Below are 9,265 nucleotides of genomic sequence, written 5' to 3'. Positions count from 1 at the left end.
GGAGTAGTATAGACAATAGGCCTACCGTAACACTTTTCATAAACAGCTTAAATCATAGGTTACCACAATCATTTACCCCGAATCTTACCCAACAAAATAGACCACAGCGCCGTGTTATTGGCTTTTCAGTTACGCGAAGCACTGACCACAGCGCCGTGTTATTGGCTTTTCAGTTACGCGAAGCACAGACCACTGCGAAATTATATTTGCCTTTTTGTCAGTGCTGTCCAGACAGTTCAGGAACGATTTCTCGGTGAGTTTAATAACTTCTATGAACTTTGGTTGGGCAAGAAATTAACTGCAAAGAAAATATATCACTGTCTGACGGGCTCTCCATTTACTAGAGATTGAAATATTTTCAATTAGTCATGTATAATGAGTCAGCAGATTTCTGAAAGTTACTGCACATTTGTTTGACAGGAATATAGTATAATTAGCGGAACGTTGTTCAAAACAGATAGAAATGATCGAAGTAAGATAATGCATTATTATAACTTAAGCCGGAGATTTAATTGTGAATCAGCTTGATTCATAAACAAGTTTCCAAGCATTTATAGCTTAATAGCAAAGATTGAGAGAGGTCGAATGTAATTTCGGGGGTGTTAGACAGATTTGGTAAAAATGAGAGAGAGTTTTCCAAAGAGTAGGAGGAGGAGACGTATAGATAAATTTAATAAGTAATTTGTTCGAGGGGTATTCAATGAATAAAGCTAAGTATTAACAATAAAATTAAATTGTAATCTATATTCTGCGCTCTCAACGTTACCGAGTTCAATGCCGAATAAAACGCATTTTAATTATCTAATCATGAATTTATCCTTATTTTCTACTCTATTTCAATTCGGATATAATGCAACGACTAACGGTTTCAATTGCCAATAGGAAGATAAAATATAAATGCGCAAAAAAACTATTAAAGCGGATATAACTCGTGCTCCTGACCTTCGAAGACACCATATCGCCGTATCTTGTCATCCATGATACTTACGAGACGACATAAGAGGTGTAATAGCCTACACATTCGTCGTCATGACATGTGAGGTGCGATGGCCCGCACTGTCCATCACATGACATGTGAGGTGCGATGGCTCGCACGTTCGGTCTTCCAAGTTCGACAGATCCCCGATACTTCGATACCAGGGAAGACAAACCGAGGCTGCATGCGTGCCGAATTCACCAGTGTTCGCCCATTTTCCAGTTGCACGAAAGGCTAAATAAATATTTGTTTATGAGGCCGCGGGATGGAACTTGAAACTGAAAATGAAAGTCCAGAATTCACTTTCGTTTTATATGAAAAAACTTTTGAATAAAACCCCGAACCGCTTTCTCGTAACAAATGAATTCTGAAATTTATCACTATTATCTTTGCTTTTAAAAGCATAAAACATCGCGATGCACAACAGAAAATTCAAACTGCATCGTTGCTGTTAACATTTTCTACTAGTAACTTATTTTTCAGAAGTATTAAAAAAATTTGGAGATTTGAAGTTCTATTATTAATTACTATTTTATGTATTTCATTTTCCTGTTAATTACACAAGTTTTTTTAAATTGAAACTGTAATCATGTTCTAATACAAAATTTAGCCTCAAATGTTAGCCTGTCACATATATAAAATATTTTTGATAATTCTTCAGCAAATAAGTTCACTGCAAGATAATGTCATTAGCGTTCGTTAAGGTCATATTGAATATATCAAATAAATTTAAGTTTTCCCAGCACTCACGCAAAACCGACACATTCCAGGAACAAATGACGACTTAATCCACTCAATTCTCTCATTGAATATGTGCGACCAGCCAAAAAATAATTTTGAAGAACGTGAATCATGTTTATTTAGGAGAGCAAAAAAATACTGATTTCAACTTTAATTCCGAGGCAATTTTCGCGGCTCTCTTGGGGCTACACACGAGGTTGGAATTCAGAACAAGCTTTGAAATGGAATTCCAAAAATATGACCGAAAAAAATGAATTAAACTGCACGTAACCGACGCAGTGCGTCCAGCCTGAAGCCTCATGCATAGGAATGGCGGCACCTGCTTAACCAACGCATTATAAAAATGACAGCATGAATGCCACGATTAGTGTAATAAGTGTCCAGGATTACGAGAGAACTCAGTGGAGTTGGTGAGATTAAAGCGACTTAAGACTTGATGAGGCTGTAAGACGGAGTAGGCATCTCATGACGTGATGAGGCTGTAAGACAGGGCGGCGACTCAAGCCTTTTGAGGCTGTAAGACAGGGAAGCGACGCAAGACTAGATGAGGCTGTAAGACAGGGCGGCGATTCAAGACTTGCTGAGGCTGTAAGACAGGGCGGCAACTTAAGACTTGCAACATTTCCGATTCAAGACTTGCTGAGGCTGTAAGACAGGGCGGCAACTTAAGACTTGCAACATTTCCGATTCAAGACTTGCTGAGGCTGTAAGACAGGGCGGCAACTTAAGACTTGCAACATTTCCGATTCAAGACTTGCTGAGGCTGTAAGACAGGGCGGCAACTTAAGACTTGCAACATTTCCGATTCAAGACTTGCTGAGGCTGTAAGATAGGGCTCCAACTTAAGAATTGATGAGGCTGTAAGACAGGGCGGCGACGTGATGGTAAGTGAATGATGTGATGAAAGTAATGTCAATCTCTTACTTCACAAAATATTTGCAGCCCTAATGCCAAAAAAAAGAGCTCGGCACTTCCTGTAAATTTTTCGAAGATGATTTTGATTTTCCTTAACACTTAATTCAAACTATTCAGTTGGCTGACAGAAAATATTCATATGTATATAAATATAAAACAATTAGTCTATGAGTATATTATAATAGTATCAGATGGCAGAATTAGCTTTGCCAAACAAGTATTATTAATGGCCAGAGAATTCGTTAATTTAGATTTTTTGGGACAAACAATTCTTCAGATGACGTTGGTTGATCGCGCAGGTTTAAGGAACTTTCAGGGAAGATTTAACGAACTACCGAATTTTCTGAATTTAGAGATCCTTTCATAGTTATTTTCTGGTTCAAAATTTTTGTGTTGTTTCCTATTTACTTATATCGTGTACTTATTTCCAACAAAATTCTAATATTCAATGCTTTCTATTTCTTGAAAATGAATGTTGTCGTTTCATTCAAAGCGTCGTTAATACATTAAAATTACTCCCTCAAACCCGCATTTCGATCAACAAACCTCATCTGAAGAATGTTTCAGCACTGAAAATTTAAATCAATAAATATATTAGACTGTATAATTGTGATAGTAAACTCAGATTTTATTCACTCGACAAAGAATTTAGCCAATAATAAATAGTTAATGATATTATAATAATTATAAAAACTAACAGTTTTAAAAATTTATTATATAATTATAATGGTAATTATAAAACAGTTTTTAAGTGTTTGAGCTCTGATAATGGTGCAGCCTAAAAATTGGTGCGATGATATTCAACAGCTCAATTTTTCCTTTCGAAAGAGTCGAAAGAAAAATTCAAAAGTTTAGCTTTTTGTAAGCATTCTGTTCGTTTAGTTGCCCATTCATACTATGAATGTTCTCATTTAATGAGGATAAACTTTCCTCAGCTCATAACGCGAGAAATATTCATAACATTTCACGACTGAAAATAAACTTGCAGTAAGAATAGATTGTACACAACACTTACCGTGTGCAGATAAACATGGACAAGAATTTTTTCAATTTCAAACTAAAAGCCCTAAGACAAAATATTTCGTTATTTCACACTAATATTGCATGACGATGACCTGTGAGTAGCTCTAATCTGTAATAAATTTGCCCCCTTGAACAAATTTGCCAAGGAATTTTCCAACATTGTTAATTATTCCACATTACTAATCGCACAATACATTATGTATATAAAATTCGAAATTTTTATTAATAATAAAAATACTGAATATAGCTTTATGTTTGTACTTTAATTAATAGCTGGAATCATTCTTTAAATGATACCACCCACGACTAAACATTCTCCCGGCAGCACATCGGAACGCATCTTTAATCGTTAATTCAGCAGTTATTTACACCTGTAACCTCTTCATTCGTTTCACTTTAACTGAGACTCGCGCGCCCGTGACCACGACATCACCGAGCACCTGCGCTCGTATCGCTCGACTGAGACTGGCAGAGTCTGCAGCCTCGCCTGCCTCTGCCTCGCCAGCCTCTCTGCCGAGCGAGTCACGTGACTTGCGCCGCTGCCTCAACTCTCGACGCTCGGTGCCGCCCCTCGCAGATTCTCGATACGCGGATTACGCTCTCGGTTTTCTTTAACAGTGATTAATGGGAAGTAGTGCTCAATGCCAGTTTGTGAAGAATCGTGAAACGGAAAAACAATATTACCGGCTCTTATTGGAAACTCTCGCCGCTAATTTTATTTTTATTCTCGTCGAGAGCTGCCACGGAAATTCTCGATACGCAGCTTACGCCCTAGATTTTTTTCTGATTTCTTGACTCTCTCGCAAGAAATCGGAAATTGTGAATCATGAGGGATAGTGGGAAAGGCGAGCTTGTAAAGAATCATAACGTCAAAAAAAAATATTTCAAGCTGTAAATGGGATATATCCCAGTTAATTTTTTATGGAAATCTCGAGTGCTGCCCTCGGAAATTCTGGATACGCGGCTAATGCTCTCGATTTTCTTTAATTCTCTCGCTCGAATTACTGACAGTGACAAATGAGGAATGGGGTGTTAGTGAGGAATCATTGTAAAAAATATTCCTCGCTCTGATTGGAATATATCATCTTTCATTTTTTATAATTCTCACCGACTACAAGCCTTTGAGATTCTCGATACGCGGCCTGAATCCCCTCGATTTTTCATACGCTGGCTTTCGGTTTCTTGCAAGAATAGGAGACTTTGAATTATGATGGATTGCGTCAAAAGAAACAGAGCGAAGTATCAAATAACGTCGAAAAAATCCTACAAGGAATTGAAGCCAGATTTTTTATCACAATACCATAAGTAAATCTAAAAAGATTTTTTTCTGAATAAACGCGTCAAGGAATAAAGGAGGGCGAATATTAATTCTGTTAGCATGCATGACACACAGTATGACTCACACTGAACATTAATTTTATATAATTTTTCACAGAATAATACTCTACAAACCAACGAGTGAAAATTAACTCATGGGCTACGAAGGACTGGCCACGTGAGAGGGTCTAGGATGAGGTCATTTCTTTCCGGTATGAAGGCGGCCGCAACCTAATATTCAACACTCTAATTAATGCGACATGTATTGCTTTTTTTTTATTTCATGAATGAGTAAAATACGAAAGAAAAGAATGTAAGTATAAGCTTATCAAAAAGCTTTTACTTATTGAGTGTTTGAGAATAGATTAAACGAAATTTCAAAAGTATTTTAACCGGGAAGTAAATGGCTGGGACGAAGATTAAGTAGTTTTTCCAGAAATGCAGACGTATTATAGAAGTAGCTACTTCATATCAACTTGATCTTGTAGCTTTGCCAAAGAAGCTTTGTAAAAAAATTTTTGTCAACTTTGTAATAAAATTAAATTATCTCAACGGAGTTAGGAGGAACCTTTCTTTATTTGAAGTTTGCTCTTTGATTTTAGTGAAACGATTCATTGAGAAGTAAAATTCTTCATGATTCCTGATTCTTTGTTTCTGTCCATCCATCTAGAATCAAGAGCGACAAGCGATGCTAGCTTCTATGAGGCAGCGACAGGAATGCCGTCAACGCTGTCCTCAATTTCAAATCTAAATTCCTTTACAGCTTCGGAAATGTTGATCTGAGCGGCTCCGTTCGTATTAAATAAGGTCCAATTTTTTTTATTGGACGGACATTTTTATTATTTTTGCTGTTTTTTTTCCTTACTAGGGCCATACATTTTATTAGAGCCATTTATATCTTACTATATAAATTAAAAATAAATTCAACGAACTGGTAACGAATGTTCCGGTGAAAATTTTTACACAAAATTTACCCTAAGAGAACTAAAAGTTCTTATTTTTACATAATTTCAACAAAAAACACAGCTATCGCCCCAAATTATAAGATATATTCTGTGCATTATAGTACACAATTTTCATTTATTAGCTTCTCAAAATTTACGTGGCTGCGGAGAGGTAAATCATGTCGTAATTAAAAAAATAACTCTCAATTAAGCGCTATACCGACGCCATGCATAACAAAAGCAATAAATAACATTCTGACGAAGTTAAGTAAATAAAGGAGGGCGAGGCAACACAAGAGTTATTTAGACCTTAATCTCAGACTCAAATAATGTTAAAATAAAAAGTAATTTACCTTAGCCGTCATTGCTAGTTTTCTGTTGTGTGGTTGTAATGATGTTCTGACACGGAAATAATTGTTGCAGAGCAATGGGAGTGAAGAGAAATTCTAACCTGTAGCAGCGCAGGTTTAGGAGCACGAGCACGTGTTTATTTGCGTCCCTCATCATCAAGTTGTTTAGGTTGCCGGGTGCCCCCTGTTTACAAGGATCTTTATTACCGCTATGCTTTGCCAGAAGGAAGAAGGAGGAATGCAGAAGCACGCTCAAGTTGTTTAGGTTGCCGGGTGCCCCCTGTTTACAAGGATCTTTATTACCGCTTTGCTTTGCCAGAAGGAAGAAGGAGGAATGCAGAAGCACGCCAGAATAATCATTTTAGAAATTAATTTGATCGGAAGTTAATGTTATTCCGCGTTAATTCCACTACTATGTATTCCGTGTAATGAAAACAGTTACTCTAAATTATATAATTGGATTGCAAGGAGGAGATCATATTTTAGTCCCTAAAACAGACAAATTTTGGAAATTTCTAAAATTTTGAGAAAAGCTTGCGTTTGTTTTGTGCATGTATCAGTTGCTGGATGTTTTTGGAGGCATTTGAGAGGCTTTTCAGAACTAAAAATTCGTTCAGAACTTGAAACGAATTGACAAATCTTTCGACGCCTGGCTTCGATTACGTTCATTTGCTAATCTACATATTTTTACTGACAGGGTTGGCGCGATGCTCTTACAGTTAGGTGCCTCGAAATTGAAGCAACGAGTTGCGTTTTCGATCACATCAAGCTGTAAATATCCTGTCGAAATCAGTGAGGTGCCCAAGGGTTCATGAATAGCATGATTGGAGCAGTGAGTTGTGTGCTCAAACTCTCAGCAAATTGTATAATTATGCGAATTCTAGAATCAGTGACAGAATACATTGAGCCACCTTGGCAACGTCGACTTTACTGACACAAAATTACTATAATCACATTGTTCAGTTTCGACTACTACACTGCCACAAGTAGATGCGAATGCGGCTAGAAATATATGAGTTTATCCGTAAATTTTTTGATGCTCTAAAGCACCATAGAAAACTAACAGCCCATCTGGTTCATTGCTGATTGGTGGATGTCCGGAGAGATCCAAGGCGTTCGATTCAGGGCTTATTGGTGCACAAAATTGGTGGTGCACGGCTGCGCTCCCGACGGCAATGAGTTGTGTGCTCAAACACCCAGCAAATTGCATAAATTATTATGCGAAGTCTAAAATCAGTGACAGGATAGATTGAGCCACCTTATCAATGTCGACTCTACTGACACAATATTAATATAACCACATTGTTCAGATTCGACCACACCGCCACACTGCAGAGACGATTGCGGCTAGAAATATATGAGTTTGTCCGTAAATTGTTTGGTGCTTTAAAGCACCACAGAAAACGAACAGCCCATCCCTGACAGATAATTTTTTCATGAAATAATAATTCATTCCAGGAACTATGAAACTGGCGATGGCTAAATTTTACCGCTTATAAATACAACTATGAATAGCTCATCTAAAGGAGCTTTCAGGCTTAAAATAATTTTACGATTTTCATTTTATATTAATATAAGTTAAACGTTACGTTAATGAAGCCTCTATCACAGCTTAGTTAACAGATTAATTATTTTTTATTCAGATCGCAATAACTGCATGAAGAATAAAGTGGGGGCTTCTCTGAATAGCAAAAATATTTAGCGTAATTAATTGAGAATGAGGTCAGTTTTTCTCCATCGTTATTCAACCTGGAAAAATGTTAATTTTATAGGACTAATCCGGATGTTCGTATCAGACTAAGCATCACATTTTTTCAATGGGAGAAAAGGTACACGGAATAGACTGGTCTTTAGTGAAATTTTAGATTCTTAGCAGAAGCTTATTGAATGTATCTATTTGTTTGTATTTTGGTTAATGGATTCTTCCAAATAGATAATTCATTACCAATTTTTTCTTCAAATACATATTTTTTACGAACTGGGAAACAGAGGTATTCGTCTAATCTGTAACTTTATAGTCATATTGATATATTATAATGGGGGGCTAGACTGTCCGTTAATGTTGGGATGAAAACTACTATCCAAACATCTACTAGGCTATACTACTAAGTCCGCAATCGTAAATAAATATTTTTGCCTTGATCGTGATCTTCTCATGTTAGTTTCTTCTTGAAAGGATTATTGCTTAGACAAGCTTATGAGCCGAGATAATTTATGTATTTTCAGTAAGATTCTTAAAGGAACCTAGTAGGTTTATAATAAATATTTCTTTCTTTGCTCTACTCCGTCTCTAACTTGGCACTGATGCAGTGACTGAGGGAAAGCCGCTGTGGCTCTTAACTATTAACTCACTCAAGTTCTTAACTTTTATAGAAAGTTTGGATACGACGTGGCGGTAGCAATATATTGCTTTGTTTTTAAATATAAGAATATTTTTGTCCAATTTATATTTGTTGATGAAAGATTTATTTATTGTCTTGATTTAACGAAACTTGAATTATTAAATATCCCTGAAAATCATGCGCTCGGTGATAAAATCAATTAATTTTGGTAAATGAAATAAAATTGTAGAAAAATTAAACCTTAAACTCTCTGTCGTTATAAAATATCACCAGAAGGCTATTAATATAAATACTATCTGATGGATGATTGGATGAGGTGATTGATGGAAAATGTATTCAGTTTCTTCAAAAATAGCTCAGAAAATGACCTGTTAATGTTCTTATTGGCTACATGATTTACATTGCATAGCGAAATAAATGTTAATACATTAATTAATACATGTGCCCAGTTTCTGTCATATCATCGTGAGTCACGGGTTGTGATACATGACTGCATCCGTTGACAACACGAAAATCTAATAAACGCTCCCTAATTCATTACAAATACATTTAAATTCTTGCTTAATTCCAAAAAATAGTCGTCGAAATCTCCGAAAGAAGAGAAAGCCAAATCCAATCGCCATTGTTGAGGCTGCAATGACTAACGTTTCAGAGGAA

The sequence above is a fragment of the Hyalella azteca genome, unplaced genomic scaffold (assembly GCF_000764305.2).
Source record: "Hyalella azteca isolate HAZT.00-mixed unplaced genomic scaffold, Hazt_2.0.2 contig10305, whole genome shotgun sequence".
NCBI classification, from domain to species: domain Eukaryota; kingdom Metazoa; phylum Arthropoda; class Malacostraca; order Amphipoda; family Hyalellidae; genus Hyalella; species Hyalella azteca.
Note: the sequence above shows the minus strand (reverse complement) of the source record.